A 6,000-nucleotide genomic window follows, 5' to 3' on the forward strand; every position below is an offset into this window, starting at 1 on the left:
TAAATGCATTCAAAATAATTCAGCAAATATCTAATTAAACTCTGACCACACACCAGAATCTGAAGACAGTTTGATTTGAAGCTTGTACAATTAACACTGTTAGTTATGCACCTCCCAAGGCTGCATTTCTTTTGCTTTTTTGCCACACGGTGGTCGTACAAAGATCTGAGATGACTTCACATGTAAAATTGATGCAACTGCAGAGCCTCCCTCATCTGATTTTCATGATCTGGCAAGAATTAAAAGGAAAATTGGATTTTTGTGCATTCAGATCTGTCGCTCAATCCACCAGAGTGTCACCAGTAAATGAATACTGCCAAGACAAATGGGAAAAGACATTGTATTTTTATCCAACTGAATAGCACAAATTTCTCTAGATCAGCACCGCAGCAGGACTGTCATCAATGCATCACTATTTACATTATTATTTTACATAGCTCGTTCTGCAACTGATAGATTAATGGCTATGGCCTAAAAACTATACGTTTAATATAGAACTCAGAACTTTTTTTTACTTGCAACTGGCAACTATTTTCTCTTTGAACTCAAGTAAAACATTTGCTAATCATTAATGCCATCCAAAGCCCACAGATTATATCACAGTTCATAAATGCAAGTTACATAGAAAAAGGAATCCAAGACTCAGTGGCCAACCACATTATGGAAGAGAATGTGTTTTCAATGTCCATCATGTGTCTTTAAAACCCCACTTGTACAATTGCATTCATGTTAGTAGGGAGATCCTTCCATCAAATCAAGAGCTCATACTCTCCAACAAATGACAAGACGGTGTATCAATGTGTTCAATGTGGGAAATGAAAATAAATCTAACGTAGAATAACAGGGAAGGGTCATGGTGAAAGAAAAGGCTTTTGAAAATTTGTTCACAATGGCTCGGCCAAGGAAACCCTGCTAGAAATTATGAGGAGGAGGAAATAAATGTATCCAACACCAACTCTGACAGAAACAATACTCAGGAATCTGATGTGGGAAGCAGGTGGTTTTAAATTCACTTGATAATAACGGTGTGTATAAAGGATTCATGCTGCCATTTGGACGTTGGCAGTCAAAGGCACATACTTTCCAAGCAGTATTTAAAAGTAGTTGCTGGACCATATGGCTCTGCTTGTTATAATCACTTTAAAATACAATATGATGAATCTATCAAGGAAATTACGATTACCAGAGAACACCTGTTGTTTTGAGTCCTGGAAAATTTAAAATTCTTGTCTGACAGATAAGGGCAGCCTCCCAGATTAAATGGACAAACCCTCAATATCTAACATGTGACCATCCCATATCACTAAATAATTGTATGTTGCTGAAAAGGACAAAAATGAAAGTCTTTAACATACACATATTTGTATCATAATAGCGCTACAATAATATGAAATGCAGAAAAACAGAGTTAGATGTAGCCCAACACACAAATTTATATAGAACTAAATGGCACACAATTCATTCACCAGCTGGTTCCTAGAATGGTTTCATTTCCACGCAATTTATATAGAATATAGGGTATCGTTTCAATATCACACATCCATAAACTGACAGAGCAGTAAACTGCCAGAAAGCGCATCATTTGAATGGCCAAACAAACAAAAATAAATAAATGAATGAATGAAAATGCTGCAGTACTGATGCCCAAGTACCCATAATGCACTGTCTGGGGGTACAATGCAATATGAACTCAAAGCATGCAGAATGCTTACCTCTAGCTACAATTCTACATGTTTCTTGTCAATAAATATAGGTTTATTCATTTATTGTCTTTAATTCTTCCTTAAAAAAAAGCTCTATGGTTTTTTTATGCCTGTTGTGTTGAATGATAATGAGCTTTTTTAAAGTCATACAGCTCTTTAGCTGTATAAACACACATATTACTAATGTGCTTACTGCTAATAATAAGTACATTAAGTGTGTAAAGTGGATTCAGCAGTTTCTTCAGATCTGGATTACCTGCATCTGCACCAAAATGTGTGAAGAAAGATCAACAAATTTTTGTTGTTTTTTTATGGATTTTATATGTATATATTTATTTCAAGATCACTACATTACCTCCTGAGCAACAGATTCTGAAAGATGGTGTTTCACGATGTGAAGTAAAGTGATTTATAAAAAAGAAAAATCTTCATCCTTCACTCTTTAACGGAGTGGGCAGCAAATTTTGTAACGTTCTTCCCTGACCCATGCCCCATTCCTCTGCCAAATTTAGTGTAAATTGGTTCAGTGCCTTTAGCACAAGCCTGCTGTCAAACAAACTGAAACATAAAGACAGTCTCTAATTTCATTCTCAAGTAAACCCCTATTTGATGCATCCTTGGTTGCCACATACAGTTGCGGAATCTCTATCTATCCGCATGTTCTCTTTTGTTAGTGCTATTATTTGGATGTGAGGACAAACTTTCCATTGATAATAAAAGAATACCAATATAAAGTGACCCATAAAACACATTTAATAAAGTGAGTGAATCCAATGATGTGCCATCAAATGATGGCACTTCATTGGCATAATGGTATGACCTGACATACCATTATGCTAATATGAGAAGAATAAGACAACAGCCATAGTAATATGGTTTCATTTTAAAACTCATGGTTTTTGCTACATTTATGCCTAACACCCATTTTACACCGGTGCTTTAGTCTGGACTCTTGGAAATTGAGACAACAACAGACAGGCTCATTTGCTTCCCAGTGGGATCTTATCAGACACTATATATATGCTTTTCTGATTCTCCTTGAATGTAAACAGGGCAATCGTGTGATATGAATTTTCAACAATGTTAGTATGGCCACAGATTTTTTCTGATAAAAAGCAGAGATTTATCTGGATTGATATTTTAAACACCAGTTGCAAGAGGAAAACATATAATTATGTATAATATATGCATGTCAGTCTGTAGATTCTAAACAGAATGGGCCGCATGCATTGATGCTTTGCTCTTTTAAACATCTAAATTGCTGTTGGATTTTAGAATAAATGCCATGGATTACTGTTAACACAATTTATGGTTATAATTTTACAAGACAGTAGGCAAATTCTTTGGAGTAATCTGGGTGAACTGTTCTATTCAACCATTTCCAATAGCTGATAAAGTCCTACAGTTCTACTACTGGTCAGATGTAAATTTTACAAATTCTTAGATTAGGATGAGGAAGAATATTTTTCATTGCTTTTTGTGTTGAGAGAAAAAATATTTTGACATCAGTAGAAGCTGCTTGTTTTCTTAACTTAATTCAGTTAATGAAATGCTAACTCAATCATTACAGTTCGGCTATGTTTTTCTGTACACTGATTTTATCCTGACTAATTATTTGGTGATTACAAGTAGTGTTCATCACAAAAAGGGTCAGCTGTTCTTCTGTGATCAATACAAAAATACTGAGATCGCAAGACAATTATTCTATCTATCATTCGCATACAAGTTGAAAAACATTCACAACTGCCTTCCCTTTCCTGACCATACCTGCACCCTATCTTGGGCTTTTTCTCAGACATTTTCAAAGACAGTAAACAACAGATATTGCTAACTAACTGCGCTACATGAATGCAGTGTTTCTATAATTATGTACTGTTACAGTTATGTTGAATGTATTTCAGCTTAATGGCACAATACTTCTTTGCCCTTCTGGTGTATACAGAAATATACGTGGGGCCAGTATACCATCTAAAATACTCCTAATACCATGATTTGACACTTCTTGTGGTGTACTGCTACTTTGTAGTATTCACTGTTAGTGTATCTAAATGCCAGCTGTATGAAAAAAAGCACTTCATTTAGAGATATATTAAATTTTAGGCTGACGTTTTGTTGGTTCAGAGCTGTCGTTGCACGGACAACGATCTAAAAACAGGCAGCTTTTGTATCAGGCAACACACCCCCAAGATGTCACACACACACACACACACAGGCTGGGTGGCGCAAAGTCCTGGTTTTTCAAGCTATGCTAGTTCCTTGTCTGCATAAACAAATCATAACTAGACTTTATACAAGATCTGATCGCTATTTTGTCTGAAACTGTGCTGAATCCAAATAAACACACAGCAGCGTTTGCTGTATCATTGCAGACAACACCACCCACCTCACGATAATGTCGCTCATGTTTGCCTTCATCACACAGCCAGCAGTATGTTGTTGAGCGCATTTTTTTTTTCTAACTTGGCTTTTGGATAGTAAATGCATGATTCATTTATACCCCTTTTAAGCTTACGGGAGTTGGTTGAAAAAAAAATGCGTTTGGAGTCACTGTGGTGCCAACAATGTGATACCAAGTTCAGGTTTTTGCGTTTTAATTGGCAATATTCAACAGCAGAGCTCAGTACAGCCTGAGACAAAAGCCCACTGCAGCCCCTCCGCTGTCCTCACAACGTCCCCCTCCCCAGCGTTTCACAGCTAGCTAGCTCCTTCCCAGCCTGGCTGTGCTGTGCTGGCTGACTGGGGCTAAAACAGCTTACCCTTCTTCGCCCCGACATTTTCCTACTGCCTCTCTGTACTCTGGTTTCAAAAGGAGTCAGCGACACACACATACACACACACACACACAGACAGACAGACAGACACACACTCAAAAAAAAAGAAAACACACATAGAGGCAGACACGGGTTAAATATCAGTTGGCGCAGAGAAAGTACTCAATGTGTGTAACGCACGTGGCGCACAACTACACCGAGCCCCACGCAAACACCTAACAGTCCATTTTCTCACGCAGTTTACGTCAACTTAGCTTAACGTTAGCCTGCTGGCTGTAGCCAGGTGGCTAACCTGAACTAGAGGTTTTCTTTCCTTCTTCTTCTTCTTCTATCCTCCTCATGAGCCCGACGCAACAAAACAACAAACCTTTTTTTTTATAATTTTTTTTGCGTTGCGCTTACCTTGAAACGGGGTTACAGCTTCCAACCGACTCATTCGGGTTTGTCTGTGTGTGAATGCTGCGCAGTAATAAAGAGTTATTTCCTAAATTATTGGACGTTAACCGTAGCCTACGGCTGCGTGACGTTCATCGCTGCTTTTGAAAACATCGCAGCCGTTCGTCGTCGTCCGTCCTCTCCGAGAAAAGCCCAGCAAAACATGCAAGCGTCGCGCTGATTGGCGGAGCGGAGTCACGTGAGGCAGCCAGCCATTTCCACCCCCCCTCCTCCTCCCCCTCCCCCTCCCCCGTCCCCTTCCTCCCCCCGCCCCCATTGGGTTTATAAGGGCTCCGTCTGCCGGGCGGACTGTAGAGCGGTTATGTGTCAAGCTGCAATTTTAGCGACGCCATTTGTAAATCAGCGCCGTTAACGTTAAAGGTTGTTCTCCGCGCTGTGGCATGTTGACGGTTAGTGTGTGTGTGTTTCTCAGTCTTCAGAGGACTGGAGAGGGAGATAGAGGGGGAACGGGAACTTGACGTCATCTTTTCCGTCGCTGTGTTGCGGTCAGTGCGAACTTTCTCGAAGGCCACAGCCGAGGTTATCGGAGGAAAGGCCGATTCCCATTTCTTCTCCTCCACCTCTGCGGGCACGTTTTCAAACTTAAAATTCTCGCCTTATTTCGCCCGCCAGTACTTTTATTTTTTTCCCCCCTTCACCCTCCTTTCTTGCCCGCCAATTCTTGGTATCGGCCGAGCTTTGAAATCGGTTGCGCAGTGACATTTGCATCATGGTGGATGCTCCGCGCATGCGCCGTGCTGCATGGTGTTTTGTGTTGCGGAGTAGCAGGAGGAAACCGGAGTGGGGGAGGGGGAACCGGCCAGACAGCACCGTGGAAATGACAGGCTGCTGCAGGAAGGCAGCTGTGCAGCCTGATCAAATGACAGTTTCACCTTTAAGACGTCTATGAACGTGCAACCGTTCAAACCGTGCAAACTTCAATTTCACCTACCTATGATCAATAATGGAAGTAATGTTTAGCTGCAGCCTCGTGTGATACAATGGACCTTCATGTCATGTGTGTTGTGTATTGTTTACATCTTTAAAAAATGTAGTTGGGTAATAAGTTTTAATTAAATTTGTGCTTGCTC

General features: G+C 40.0%; 1 protein-coding gene across 2 annotated transcripts in view; it reads right to left on the reverse strand.

Annotated features, from left to right (window-relative positions):
- The window catches only part of ankrd12 (ankyrin repeat domain 12), a 29,946-nt gene extending 24,907 nt beyond the window's left edge, over positions 1–5,039 (reverse strand). For both annotated transcript variants that reach the window (XM_029524353.1, XM_029524352.1), the window contains exon 1: positions 4,877–5,039. The gene's annotated coding sequence lies outside the window, so the exon portion shown is untranslated. The remainder of the gene's footprint in view (positions 1–4,876) is intronic.
- Between the last annotated feature and the right edge of the window lie 961 nt (positions 5,040–6,000).

Source organism: Echeneis naucrates, chromosome 17 (genome assembly GCF_900963305.1).
Source record: "Echeneis naucrates chromosome 17, fEcheNa1.1, whole genome shotgun sequence".
NCBI lineage: Eukaryota > Metazoa > Chordata > Actinopteri > Carangiformes > Echeneidae > Echeneis > Echeneis naucrates.